We start from the raw sequence: 9,487 nt of genomic DNA on the forward strand, positions 1-9,487 counted from the left end.
AACAGAACGGTGTTGGCAGTATAAAAATATCTACAGCACCTTGTATTCCCAGGTGGTCTCCCATCCAAGTACTAACCAGGCTAAACACTGCTTAGCTTCCAAGATCAGATGAGATTGGGCGTATCCAGTGTGGTGCGGCTGTAGATGAGCTTTGTGGTTTCTGTTAGAACTTTTCTACTTCTAACTACTGGTTCATAAATGAATAAGTTTTAAAATGGAATGCATCAACAGAACGGTGTTGGCAGTATAAAATTATCTACAGCACCTTGTATTCCCAGGTGGTCTCCCATCCAAGTACTAACCATGCCCAACACTGCTTAGCTTTCAAGATCAGATGAGATTGGGCGTATCCAGTGTGGTGTGGCTGTAGATGAGCTTTATGGTTTCTGTTAGAACTTTTCTACTTCTAACTACTGGTTCATAAACGAATACGTTTAAAAATCGAATGCATCAACAGAACGGTGTTGGTATTATAAAAATATCTACAGCACCTTGTATTCCCAGGTGGTCTCCCATCCAAGTACTAACCAGGCCCAACACTGCTTAGATTCCAAGATCAGATGAGATTGGGCATATCCAGTGTGGTGTGGCTGTAGATGAGCTTTGTGGTTTCTGTTAGAACTTTTCTACTTCTAACTACTGGTTCATAAATGAATACGTTTGAAAATGGAATGCATCAACAGAACGGTGTTGGCAGTATAAAAATATCTACAGCACCTTGTATTCCCAGGTGGTCTCCCATCCAAGTACTAACCAGGCCCAACACTGCTTAGCTTCCAAGATCAGATGAGATTGGGCGTATCCAGTGTGGTGTTGCTGTAGATGAATTTTCTGGTTTCTGTTAGAACTTTTCTACTTCTAACTACTGGTTCATAAATGAATATGTTTTAAAATGGAATGCATCAACAGAACGGTGTTGGCAGTATAAAAATATCTACAGCACCTTGTATTTCCAGGTGGTTTCCCATCCAAATACTAACCAGGCCCAACACTGCTTAGCTTCCAAGATCAGATTAGATTGGGCGTATCCAGTGTGGTGTGGCTGTAGATGAGCTTTGTGGTTTCTGTTAGAACTTTTCTACTTCTAACTACTGGTTCATAAATGAATACGTTTGAAAATGGAATGCATCAACAGAACGGTGTTGGCAGGATAAAAATATCTACAGCACCTTGTATTCCCAGGTGGTCTCCCATCCAAGTACTAACCAGGCCCAACACTGCTTAGCTTCCAAGATCAGATGAGATTGGGCGTATCCAGTGTGGTGTGGCTGTAGATGAGCTTTGTGGTTTCTGTTTGAACTTTTCTACTTCTAACTACTGGTTCATAAATGAATACATTTGAAAATTGAATGCATCAACAGAACGGTGTTGGCAGTATAAAAATATCTACAGCACCTTGTATTCCCAGGTGGTCTCCCATCCAAGTACTAACCAGGACCAACACTGCTTAGCTTCCAAGATCAGATGAGATTGGGCGTATCCAGTGTGGTGTGGCTGTAGATGAGCTTTGTGGTTTCTGTTAGAACTTTTCTACTTCTAACTACTGGTTCATAAATGAATACGTTTGAAAATGGAATGCATCAACAGAACGGTGTTGGCAGTATAAAAATATCTACAGCACCTTGTATTCCCAGGTGGTCTCCCATCCAAGTACTAACCAGGCCCAACACTGCTTAGCTTCCAAGATCAGATGAGATTGGGCGTATCCAGTGTGGTGTGGCTGTAGATGAGCTTTGTGGTTTTTGTTAGAACTTTTCTACTTCTAACTACTGGTTCATAAATGAATAAGTTTTAAAATGGAATGCATCAACAGAACGGTGTTGGCAGTATAAAATTATCTACAGCACCTTGTATTCCCAGGTGGTCTCCCATCCAAGTACTAACCAGGCCCAACACTGCTTAGCTTCCAAGATCAGATGAGATTGGGCGTATCCAGTGTGGTGTGGCTGTAGATGAGCTTTATGGTTTCTGTTAGAACTTTTCTACTTCTAACTACTGGTTCATAAATGAATACGTTTAAAAATGGAATGCATCAACAGAACGGTGTTGGTAGTATAAAAATATCTACAGGACCTTGTATTCCCAGGTGGTCTCCCATCCAAGTACTAACCAGGCCCAACACTGCTTAGCTTCCAAGATCAGATGAGATTGGGCGTATCCAGTGTGGTGTGGCTGTAGATGAACTTTGTGGTTTCTGTTAGAACTTTTCTACTTCTTACTACTGGTTCATAAATGAATAAGTTTTAAAATGGAATGCATCAACAGAACGGTGTTGGCAGTATAAAATTATCTACAGCACCTAGTATTCCCAGGTGGTCTCCCATCCAAATACTAACCAGGCCCAACACTGCTTAGCTTCCAAGATCAGATGAGATTGGGCGTATCCAGTGTGGTGTGGCTGTAGATGAGCTTTATGGTTTCTGTTAGAACTTTTCTACTTCTAACTACTGGTTCATAAATGAATACGTTTGAAAATGGAATGCATCAACAGAACGGTGTTGGCAGTATAAAAATATCTACAGCACCTTGTATTCCCAGGTGGTGTCCCATCCAAGTACTAACCAGGCCCAACACTGCTTAGCTTCCAAGATCAGATGAGATTGGGCGTATCCAGTGTGGTGTGGCTGTAGATGAGCTTTGTGGTTTCTGTTAGAACTTTTCTACTTCTAACTACTGGTTCATAAATGAATACGTTTGAAAATGGAATGCATCAACAGAACGGTGTTGGCAGTATAAAAATATCTACAGCACCTTGTATTCCCAGGTGGTCTCCCATCCAAGTACTAACCAGGCCCAACACTGCTTAGCTTCCAAGATCAGATGAGATTGGGCGCATCCAGTGTGGTGTGGCTGTAGATGAGCTTTGTGGTTTCTGTTAGAACTTTTCTACTTCTAACTACTGGTTCATAAATGAATACGTTTGAAAATGGAATGCATCAACAGAACGGTGTTGGCAGTATGAAATTATCTACAGCACCTTGTATTCCCAGGTGGTTTCCCATCCAAGTACTAACCAGGCCCAACACTGCTTAGCTTCCAAGATCAGATGAGATTGGGCGTATCCACTGTGGTGTGGCTGTAGATGAGCTTTGTGGTTTCTGTTAGAACTTTTCTACTTCTAACTACTGGTTCATAAACGAATACGTTTGAAAATGGAATGCATCAACAGAACGGTGTTGGTAGTATAAAAATATCTACAGCACCTTGCATTCCCAGGTGGTCTCCCATCCAAATACTAACCAGGCCCAACACTGCTTAGCTTCCAAGATCAGATGAGATTGGGCGTATCCAGTGTGGTGTGGCTGTAGATGAGCTTTGCGGTTTCTGTTAGAACTTTTCTACTTCTAACTACTGGTTCATAAATGAATACGTTTGAAAATGGAATGCATCAACAGAACGGTGCTGGCAGTATAAAAATATCTACAGCACCTTGTATTCCCAGGTGGTCTCCAATCCAAGTACTAACCAGGCCCAACACTGCTTAGCTTCCAAGATCAGATGAGATTGGGCGTATCCAGTGTGGTGTGGCTGTAGATGAACTTTGTGGTTTCTGTTAGAACTTTTCTACTTCTAACTACTGGTTCATAAATGAATAAGTTTTAAAATGGAATGCATCAACAGAACGATGTTGGCAGTATAAAATTATCTACAGCACCTTGTATTCCCAGGTGGTCTCCCATCCAAGTACTAACCAGGCCCAACACTGCTTAGCTTCCAAGATCAGATGAGATTGGGCGTATCCAGTGTGGTGTGGCTGTAGATGAGCTTTATGGTTTCTGTTAGAACTTTTCTACTTCTAACTACTGGTTCATAAATGAATACGTTTGAAAATGGAATGCATCAACAGAACGGTGTTGGCAGTATAAAAATATCTACAGCACCTTGTATTCCCAGGTGGTGTCCCATCCAAGTACTAACCAGGCCCAACACTGCTTAGCTTTCAAGATCAGATGAGATTGGGCGTATCCAGTGTGGTGTGGCTGTAGATGAGCTTTGTGGTTTCTGTTAGAACTTTTCTACTTCTAACTACTGGTTCATAAATGAATACGTTTGAAAATGGAATGCATCAACAGAACGGTGTTGGCAGTATGAAATTATCTACAGCACCTTGTATTCCCAGGTGGTTTCCCATCCAAGTACTAACCAGGCCCAACACTGCTTAGCTTCCAAGATCAGATGAGATTGGGCGTATCCACTGTGGTGTGGCTGTAGATGAGCTTTGTGGTTTCTGTTAGAACTTTTCTACTTCTAACTACTGGTTCATAAACGAATACGTTTGAAAATGGAATGCATCAACAGAACGGTGTTGGTAGTATAAAAATATCTACAGCACCTTGCATTCCCAGGTGGTCTCCCATCCAAATACTAACCAGGCCCAACACTGCTTAGCTTCCAAGATCAGATGAGATTGGGCGTATCCAGTGTGGTGTGGCTGTAGATGAGCTTTGTGGTTTCTGTTAGAACTTTTCTACTTCTAACTACTGGTTCATAAATGAATAAGTTTTAAAATGGAATGCATCAACAGAACGGTGTTGGCAGTATAAAATTATCTACAGCACCTTGTATTCCCAGGTGGTCTCCCATCCAAGTACTAACCAGGCCCAACACTGCTTAGCTTCCAAGATCAGATGAGATTGGGCGTATCCAGTGTGGTGTGGCTGTAGATGAGCTTTATGGTTTCTGTTAGAACTTTTCTACTTCTAACTACTGGTTCATAAATGAATACGTTTAAAAATGGAATGCATCAACAGAACGGTGTTGGTAGTATAAAAATATCTACAGGACCTTGTATTCCCAGGTGGTCTCCCATCCAAGTACTAACCAGGCCCAACACTGCTTAGCTTCCAAGATCAGATGAGATTGGGCGTATCCAGTGTGGTGTGGCTGTAGATGAGCTTTGTGGTTTCTGTTAGAACTTTTCTACTTCTAACTACTGGTTCATAAATGAATACGTTTGAAAATGGAATGCATCAACAGAACGGTGTTGGCAGTATAAAAATATCTACAGCACCTTGTATTCCCAGGTGGTCTCCCATCCAAGTACTAACCAGGCCCAACACTGCTTAGCTTCCAAGATCAGATGAGATTGGGCGTATCCAGTGTGGTGCTGCTGTAGATGAATTTTCTGGTTTCTGTTAGAACTTTTCTACTTCTAACTACTGGTTCATAAATTAATACGTTTTAAAATGGAATGCATCAACAGAACGGTGTTGGCAGTATAAAAATATCTACAGCACCTTCTATTTCCAGGTGGTCTCCCATCCAAATACTAACCAGGCCCAACACTGCTTAGCTTCCAAGATCAGATGAGATTGGGCGTATCCAGTGTGGTGTTGCTGTAGATGAATTTTCCGGTTTCTGTTAGAACTTTTCTACTTCTAACTACTGGTTCATAAATGAATACGTTTGAAAATGGAATGCATCAACAGAACGGTGTTGGCAGTATAAAAATATCTACAGCACCTTGTATTCCCAGGTGGTCTCCCATCCAAGTACTAACCAGGCCCAACACTGCTTAGCTTCCAAGATCAGATGAGATTGGGCGTATCCAGTGTGGTGTTGCTGTAGATGAATTTTCTGGTTTCTGTTAGAACTTTTCTACTTCTAACTACTGGTTCATAAATGAATACGTTTTAAAATGGAATGCATCAACAGAACGGTGTTGGCAGTATACAAATATCTACAGCACCTTCTATTTCCAGGTGGTCTCCCATCCAAATACTAACCAGGCCCAACACTGCTTAGCTTCCAAGATCAGATGAGATTGGGCGTATCCAGTGTGGTGTGGCTGTAGATGAGCTTTGTGGTTTCTGTTAGAACTTTTCTACTTCTAACTACTGGTTCATAAATGAATACGTTTGAAAATGGAATGCATCAACAGAACGGTGTTGGCAGTATAAAAATATCTACAGCACCTTGTATTCCCAGGTGGTCTCCCATCCAAGTACTAACCAGGCCCAACACTGCTTAGCTTCCACGATCAGATGAGATTGGGAGTATTCAGTGCGGTGTGGCTGTAGATGAGCTTTGTGGTTTCTGTTTGAACTTTTCTACTTCTAACTACTGGTTCATAAATGAATACATTTGAAAATGGAATGCATCAACAGAACGGTGTTGGCAGTATAAAAATATCTACAGCACCTTGTATTCCCAGGTGGTCTCCCATCCAAGTACTAACCAGGCCCAACACTGCTTAGCTTCCAAGATCAGATGTGATTGGGCGTACCCAGTATGGTGTGGCTGTAGATGAGCTTTGTGGTTTCTGTTAGAACTTTTCTACTTCTAACTACTGGTTCATAAATGAATACGTTTGAAAATGGAATGCATCAACAGAACAGTGTTGGCAGTATAAAAATATCTACAGCACCTTATATTCCCAGGTGGTCTCCCATCCAAGTACTAACCAGGCCCAACACTGCTTAGCTTCCAAAATCAGATGAGATTGGGCGTATCCAGTGTGGTGTGGCTGTAGATGAACTTTGTGGTTTCTGTTAGAACTTTTCTACTTCTAACTACTGGTTCATAAATGAATACGTTTTAAAATGGAATGCATCAACAGAACGGTGTTGGCAGTATAAAATTATCTACAGCACCTTGTATTCCCAGGTGGTCTCCCATCCAAGTACTAACCAGGCCCAACACTGCTTAGCTTCCAAGATCAGATGAGATTGGGCGTATCCAGTGTGGTGTGGCTGTAGATGAGCTTTATGGTTTCTGTTAGAACTTTTTACTTCTAACTACTGGTTCATAAACGAATACGTTTAAAAATGGAATGCATCAACAGAACGGTGTTGGCAGTATAAAAATATCTACAGCACCTTGTATTCCCAGGTGGTCTCCCATCCAAGTACTAACCAGGCCCAACACTGCTTAGCTTCCAAGATCAGATGAGATTGGGCGTATCCAATGTGGTGTTGCTGTAGATGAATTTTCTGGTTTCTGTTAGAACTTTTCTACTTCTAACTACTGGTTCATAAATGAATACATTTTAAAATGGAATGCATCAACAGAACGGTGTTGGCAGTATAAAAATATCTACAGCACCTTGTATTTCCAGGTGGTCTCCCATCCAAATACTAACCAGGCCCAACACTGCTTAGCTTCCAAGATCAGATGAAATTGGGCGTATCCAGGGTGGTGTGGCTGTAGATAAGCTTTGTGGTTTCTGTTAGAACTTTTCTACTTCTAACTACTGGTTCATAAATGAATACGTTTGAAAATGGAATGCATCAACAGAACGGTGTTGGCAGGATAAAAATATCTACAGCACCTTGTATTCCCAGGTGGTCTCCCATCCAAGTACTAACCAGGCCCAACACTGCTTAGCTTCCAAGATCAGATGAGATTGGGCGTATCCAGTGTGGTGTTGCTGTAGATGAATTTTCTGGTTTCTGTTAGAACTTTTCTACTTCTAACTACTGGTTCATAAATGAATACGTTTTAAAATGGAATGCATCAACAGAACGGTGTTGGCAGTATAAAAATATCTACAGCACCTTGTATTTCCAGGTGGTCTCCCATCCAAATACTAACCAGACCCAACACTGCTTAGCTTCCAAGATCAGATGAGATTGGGCGTATCCAGTGTGGTGTGGCTGTAGATGAGCTTTGTGGTTTCTGTTAGAACTTTTCTACTTCTAACTACTGGTTCATAAATGAATACGTTTGAAAATGGAATGCATCAACAGAACGGTGTTGGCAGTATAAAAATATCTACAGCACCTTGTATTCCCAGGTGGTCTCCCATCCAAGTACTAACCAGGCCCAACACTGCTTAGCTTCCAAGATCAGATGAGATTGGGCGTATCCAGTGTGGTGTGGCTGTAGATGAGCTTTGTGGTTTCTGTTAGAACTTTTCTACTTCTAACTACTGGTTCATAAATGAATAAATTTGAAAATGGAATGCATCAACAGAACGGTGTTGGCAGTATAAAAATATCTACAGCACCTTGTATTCCCAGGTGGTCTCCCATCCAAGTACTAACCAGGCCCAACACTGCTTAGCTTCCAAGATCAGATGAGATTGGGCGTATCCAGTGTGGTGTGGCTGTAGATGAGCTTTGTGGTTTCTGTTAGAACTTTTCTACTTCTAACTACTGGTTCATAAATGAATACGTTTGAAAATGGAATGCATCAACAGAACAGTGTTGGCAGTATAAAAATATCTACAGCACCTTGTATTCCCAGGTGGTCTCCCATGCAAGTACTAACCAGGCCCAACACTGCTTAGCTTCCAAAATCAGATGAGATTGGGCGTATCCAGTGTGGTGTGGCTGTAGATGAGCTTTATGGTTTCTGTTAGAACTTTTCTACTTCTAACTACTGGTTCATAAATGAATACGTTTGAAAATGGAATGCATCAACAGAACGGTGTTGGCAGTATAAAAATATCTACAGCACCTTGTATTCCCAGGTGGTTTCCTATCCAAGTACTAACCAGGCCCAACACTGCTTAGCTTCCAAGATCATATGAGATTGGGCGTATCCAGTGTGGTGTGGCTGTAGATGAGCTTTGTGGTTTCTGTTAGAACTTTTCTACTTCTAACTACTGGTTCATAAATGAATACATTTGAAAATGGAATGCATCAACAGAACGGTGTTGGCAGTATAAAAATATCTACAGCACCTTGTATTCCCAGGTGGTCTCCCATCCAAGTACTAACCAGGCCCAACACTGCTTAGCTTCCAAGATCAGATGAGATTGGGCGTATCCAGTGTGGTGTGGCTGTAGATGAGCTTTGTGGTTTCTGTTAGAACTTTTCTACTTCTAACTACTGGTTCATAAATGAATACGTTTGAAAATGGAATGCATCAACAGAACAGTGTTGGCAGTATAAAAATATCTACAGCACCTTGTATTCCCAGGTGGTCTCCCATGCAAGTACTAACCAGGCCATACACTGCTTAGCTTCCAAGATCAGATGAGATTGGGCGTATCCAGTGTGGTGTGGCTGTAGATGAGCTTTATGGTTTCTGTTAGAACTTTTCTACTTCTAACTACTGGTTCATAAATGAATACGTTTGAAAATGGAATGCATCAACAGAACGGTGTTGGCAGTATAAAAATATCTACAGCACCTTGTATTCCCAGGTGGTCTCCCATCCAAGTACTAACCAGGCCCAACACTGCTTAGCTTCCAAGATCAGATGAGATTGGGCGTATTCAGTGTGGTTTGGCTGTAGATGAGCTTTGTGGTTTCTGTTTGAACTTTTCTACTTCTAACTACTGGTTCATAAATGAATACATTTGAAAATGGAATGCATCAACAGAACGGTGTTGGAAGTATAAAAATATCTACAGCACCTTGTATTCCCAGGTGGTCTCCCATCCAAGTTCTAACCAGGCCCAACACTGCTTAGCTTACAAAATCAGATGAGATTGGGCGTATTCAGTGTGGTGTGGCTGTAGATGAGCTTTGTGGTTTCTGTTTGAACTTTTCTACTTCTAACTACTGGTTCATAAATGAATACATTTGAAAATTGAATG

At 41.4% G+C, this 9,487-nt stretch overlaps 40 non-coding genes and 2 pseudogenes across 40 annotated transcripts; all 42 read right to left on the bottom strand.

Annotated features, from left to right (window-relative positions):
• Positions 1 to 27: 27 nt before the first annotated feature.
• Positions 28 to 146, bottom strand: LOC134891797 (5S ribosomal RNA; annotated as a pseudogene).
• A 107-nt stretch (positions 147 to 253) lies between these two features.
• Positions 254 to 372, bottom strand: LOC134884315 (5S ribosomal RNA). The gene has a single exon (XR_010168467.1). It is a non-coding gene; the product is annotated as a 5S ribosomal RNA (ribosomal RNA).
• A 107-nt stretch (positions 373 to 479) lies between these two features.
• Positions 480 to 598, bottom strand: LOC135064902 (5S ribosomal RNA). The gene has a single exon (XR_010251199.1). It is a non-coding gene; the product is annotated as a 5S ribosomal RNA (ribosomal RNA).
• Positions 599 to 705: 107 nt separating this feature from the next.
• LOC135059836 (5S ribosomal RNA) lies at positions 706 to 824 on the bottom strand. The gene has a single exon (XR_010246234.1). It is a non-coding gene; the product is annotated as a 5S ribosomal RNA (ribosomal RNA).
• A 107-nt stretch (positions 825 to 931) lies between these two features.
• LOC134886209 (5S ribosomal RNA) lies at positions 932 to 1,050 on the bottom strand. Its single transcript, XR_010170300.1, has one exon. It is a non-coding gene; the product is annotated as a 5S ribosomal RNA (ribosomal RNA).
• A 107-nt stretch (positions 1,051 to 1,157) lies between these two features.
• Positions 1,158 to 1,276, bottom strand: LOC134886034 (5S ribosomal RNA). The gene has a single exon (XR_010170131.1). It is a non-coding gene; the product is annotated as a 5S ribosomal RNA (ribosomal RNA).
• Positions 1,277 to 1,383: 107 nt separating this feature from the next.
• LOC135063121 (5S ribosomal RNA) lies at positions 1,384 to 1,502 on the bottom strand. Its single transcript, XR_010249459.1, has one exon. It is a non-coding gene; the product is annotated as a 5S ribosomal RNA (ribosomal RNA).
• A 107-nt stretch (positions 1,503 to 1,609) lies between these two features.
• On the bottom strand, positions 1,610 to 1,728 carry LOC134886046 (5S ribosomal RNA). The gene has a single exon (XR_010170142.1). It is a non-coding gene; the product is annotated as a 5S ribosomal RNA (ribosomal RNA).
• Positions 1,729 to 1,835: 107 nt separating this feature from the next.
• On the bottom strand, positions 1,836 to 1,954 carry LOC134886057 (5S ribosomal RNA). Its single transcript, XR_010170154.1, has one exon. It is a non-coding gene; the product is annotated as a 5S ribosomal RNA (ribosomal RNA).
• Positions 1,955 to 2,061: 107 nt separating this feature from the next.
• On the bottom strand, positions 2,062 to 2,180 carry LOC135066745 (5S ribosomal RNA). Its single transcript, XR_010252986.1, has one exon. It is a non-coding gene; the product is annotated as a 5S ribosomal RNA (ribosomal RNA).
• Positions 2,181 to 2,287: 107 nt separating this feature from the next.
• On the bottom strand, positions 2,288 to 2,406 carry LOC134900954 (5S ribosomal RNA). The gene has a single exon (XR_010174455.1). It is a non-coding gene; the product is annotated as a 5S ribosomal RNA (ribosomal RNA).
• A 107-nt stretch (positions 2,407 to 2,513) lies between these two features.
• On the bottom strand, positions 2,514 to 2,632 carry LOC135060804 (5S ribosomal RNA). The gene has a single exon (XR_010247198.1). It is a non-coding gene; the product is annotated as a 5S ribosomal RNA (ribosomal RNA).
• Positions 2,633 to 2,739: 107 nt separating this feature from the next.
• LOC134901117 (5S ribosomal RNA) lies at positions 2,740 to 2,858 on the bottom strand. Its single transcript, XR_010174610.1, has one exon. It is a non-coding gene; the product is annotated as a 5S ribosomal RNA (ribosomal RNA).
• A 107-nt stretch (positions 2,859 to 2,965) lies between these two features.
• Positions 2,966 to 3,084, bottom strand: LOC135068651 (5S ribosomal RNA). Its single transcript, XR_010254846.1, has one exon. It is a non-coding gene; the product is annotated as a 5S ribosomal RNA (ribosomal RNA).
• A 107-nt stretch (positions 3,085 to 3,191) lies between these two features.
• LOC135065834 (5S ribosomal RNA) lies at positions 3,192 to 3,310 on the bottom strand. Its single transcript, XR_010252104.1, has one exon. It is a non-coding gene; the product is annotated as a 5S ribosomal RNA (ribosomal RNA).
• A 107-nt stretch (positions 3,311 to 3,417) lies between these two features.
• LOC135068595 (5S ribosomal RNA) lies at positions 3,418 to 3,536 on the bottom strand. The gene has a single exon (XR_010254789.1). It is a non-coding gene; the product is annotated as a 5S ribosomal RNA (ribosomal RNA).
• A 107-nt stretch (positions 3,537 to 3,643) lies between these two features.
• LOC134886069 (5S ribosomal RNA) lies at positions 3,644 to 3,762 on the bottom strand. Its single transcript, XR_010170165.1, has one exon. It is a non-coding gene; the product is annotated as a 5S ribosomal RNA (ribosomal RNA).
• A 107-nt stretch (positions 3,763 to 3,869) lies between these two features.
• Positions 3,870 to 3,988, bottom strand: LOC135067750 (5S ribosomal RNA). Its single transcript, XR_010253960.1, has one exon. It is a non-coding gene; the product is annotated as a 5S ribosomal RNA (ribosomal RNA).
• A 107-nt stretch (positions 3,989 to 4,095) lies between these two features.
• LOC135068652 (5S ribosomal RNA) lies at positions 4,096 to 4,214 on the bottom strand. Its single transcript, XR_010254847.1, has one exon. It is a non-coding gene; the product is annotated as a 5S ribosomal RNA (ribosomal RNA).
• Positions 4,215 to 4,321: 107 nt separating this feature from the next.
• Positions 4,322 to 4,440, bottom strand: LOC135065835 (5S ribosomal RNA). The gene has a single exon (XR_010252105.1). It is a non-coding gene; the product is annotated as a 5S ribosomal RNA (ribosomal RNA).
• A 107-nt stretch (positions 4,441 to 4,547) lies between these two features.
• Positions 4,548 to 4,666, bottom strand: LOC134886082 (5S ribosomal RNA). Its single transcript, XR_010170177.1, has one exon. It is a non-coding gene; the product is annotated as a 5S ribosomal RNA (ribosomal RNA).
• A 107-nt stretch (positions 4,667 to 4,773) lies between these two features.
• Positions 4,774 to 4,892, bottom strand: LOC135066746 (5S ribosomal RNA). Its single transcript, XR_010252987.1, has one exon. It is a non-coding gene; the product is annotated as a 5S ribosomal RNA (ribosomal RNA).
• A 107-nt stretch (positions 4,893 to 4,999) lies between these two features.
• LOC135066695 (5S ribosomal RNA) lies at positions 5,000 to 5,118 on the bottom strand. The gene has a single exon (XR_010252935.1). It is a non-coding gene; the product is annotated as a 5S ribosomal RNA (ribosomal RNA).
• Positions 5,119 to 5,225: 107 nt separating this feature from the next.
• Positions 5,226 to 5,344, bottom strand: LOC134884621 (5S ribosomal RNA). Its single transcript, XR_010168763.1, has one exon. It is a non-coding gene; the product is annotated as a 5S ribosomal RNA (ribosomal RNA).
• A 107-nt stretch (positions 5,345 to 5,451) lies between these two features.
• On the bottom strand, positions 5,452 to 5,570 carry LOC135059837 (5S ribosomal RNA). The gene has a single exon (XR_010246235.1). It is a non-coding gene; the product is annotated as a 5S ribosomal RNA (ribosomal RNA).
• A 107-nt stretch (positions 5,571 to 5,677) lies between these two features.
• Positions 5,678 to 5,796, bottom strand: LOC135067188 (5S ribosomal RNA). The gene has a single exon (XR_010253410.1). It is a non-coding gene; the product is annotated as a 5S ribosomal RNA (ribosomal RNA).
• A 107-nt stretch (positions 5,797 to 5,903) lies between these two features.
• On the bottom strand, positions 5,904 to 6,022 carry LOC135067883 (5S ribosomal RNA). The gene has a single exon (XR_010254091.1). It is a non-coding gene; the product is annotated as a 5S ribosomal RNA (ribosomal RNA).
• A 107-nt stretch (positions 6,023 to 6,129) lies between these two features.
• LOC135067572 (5S ribosomal RNA) lies at positions 6,130 to 6,248 on the bottom strand. Its single transcript, XR_010253784.1, has one exon. It is a non-coding gene; the product is annotated as a 5S ribosomal RNA (ribosomal RNA).
• A 107-nt stretch (positions 6,249 to 6,355) lies between these two features.
• On the bottom strand, positions 6,356 to 6,474 carry LOC135066873 (5S ribosomal RNA). The gene has a single exon (XR_010253109.1). It is a non-coding gene; the product is annotated as a 5S ribosomal RNA (ribosomal RNA).
• A 107-nt stretch (positions 6,475 to 6,581) lies between these two features.
• LOC134886094 (5S ribosomal RNA) lies at positions 6,582 to 6,700 on the bottom strand. The gene has a single exon (XR_010170188.1). It is a non-coding gene; the product is annotated as a 5S ribosomal RNA (ribosomal RNA).
• Positions 6,701 to 6,806: 106 nt separating this feature from the next.
• Positions 6,807 to 6,925, bottom strand: LOC135063542 (5S ribosomal RNA). Its single transcript, XR_010249870.1, has one exon. It is a non-coding gene; the product is annotated as a 5S ribosomal RNA (ribosomal RNA).
• Positions 6,926 to 7,032: 107 nt separating this feature from the next.
• On the bottom strand, positions 7,033 to 7,151 carry LOC134885417 (5S ribosomal RNA). The gene has a single exon (XR_010169532.1). It is a non-coding gene; the product is annotated as a 5S ribosomal RNA (ribosomal RNA).
• A 107-nt stretch (positions 7,152 to 7,258) lies between these two features.
• Positions 7,259 to 7,377, bottom strand: LOC135059838 (5S ribosomal RNA). The gene has a single exon (XR_010246236.1). It is a non-coding gene; the product is annotated as a 5S ribosomal RNA (ribosomal RNA).
• Positions 7,378 to 7,484: 107 nt separating this feature from the next.
• Positions 7,485 to 7,603, bottom strand: LOC135066522 (5S ribosomal RNA). The gene has a single exon (XR_010252770.1). It is a non-coding gene; the product is annotated as a 5S ribosomal RNA (ribosomal RNA).
• A 107-nt stretch (positions 7,604 to 7,710) lies between these two features.
• Positions 7,711 to 7,829, bottom strand: LOC134886105 (5S ribosomal RNA). Its single transcript, XR_010170199.1, has one exon. It is a non-coding gene; the product is annotated as a 5S ribosomal RNA (ribosomal RNA).
• Positions 7,830 to 7,936: 107 nt separating this feature from the next.
• On the bottom strand, positions 7,937 to 8,055 carry LOC134886118 (5S ribosomal RNA). The gene has a single exon (XR_010170210.1). It is a non-coding gene; the product is annotated as a 5S ribosomal RNA (ribosomal RNA).
• A 107-nt stretch (positions 8,056 to 8,162) lies between these two features.
• LOC135068961 (5S ribosomal RNA) lies at positions 8,163 to 8,281 on the bottom strand. Its single transcript, XR_010255152.1, has one exon. It is a non-coding gene; the product is annotated as a 5S ribosomal RNA (ribosomal RNA).
• A 107-nt stretch (positions 8,282 to 8,388) lies between these two features.
• Positions 8,389 to 8,507, bottom strand: LOC134885209 (5S ribosomal RNA). Its single transcript, XR_010169330.1, has one exon. It is a non-coding gene; the product is annotated as a 5S ribosomal RNA (ribosomal RNA).
• Positions 8,508 to 8,614: 107 nt separating this feature from the next.
• On the bottom strand, positions 8,615 to 8,733 carry LOC134886130 (5S ribosomal RNA). Its single transcript, XR_010170221.1, has one exon. It is a non-coding gene; the product is annotated as a 5S ribosomal RNA (ribosomal RNA).
• Positions 8,734 to 8,840: 107 nt separating this feature from the next.
• Positions 8,841 to 8,959, bottom strand: LOC134885890 (5S ribosomal RNA). The gene has a single exon (XR_010169994.1). It is a non-coding gene; the product is annotated as a 5S ribosomal RNA (ribosomal RNA).
• A 107-nt stretch (positions 8,960 to 9,066) lies between these two features.
• On the bottom strand, positions 9,067 to 9,185 carry LOC134900706 (5S ribosomal RNA). The gene has a single exon (XR_010174214.1). It is a non-coding gene; the product is annotated as a 5S ribosomal RNA (ribosomal RNA).
• Positions 9,186 to 9,292: 107 nt separating this feature from the next.
• On the bottom strand, positions 9,293 to 9,411 carry LOC134893463 (5S ribosomal RNA; annotated as a pseudogene).
• Between the last annotated feature and the right edge of the window lie 76 nt (positions 9,412 to 9,487).

This window comes from Pseudophryne corroboree, chromosome 3 (genome assembly GCF_028390025.1).
Source record: "Pseudophryne corroboree isolate aPseCor3 chromosome 3, aPseCor3.hap2, whole genome shotgun sequence".
Taxonomy (NCBI): Eukaryota; Metazoa; Chordata; class Amphibia; order Anura; family Myobatrachidae; genus Pseudophryne; species Pseudophryne corroboree.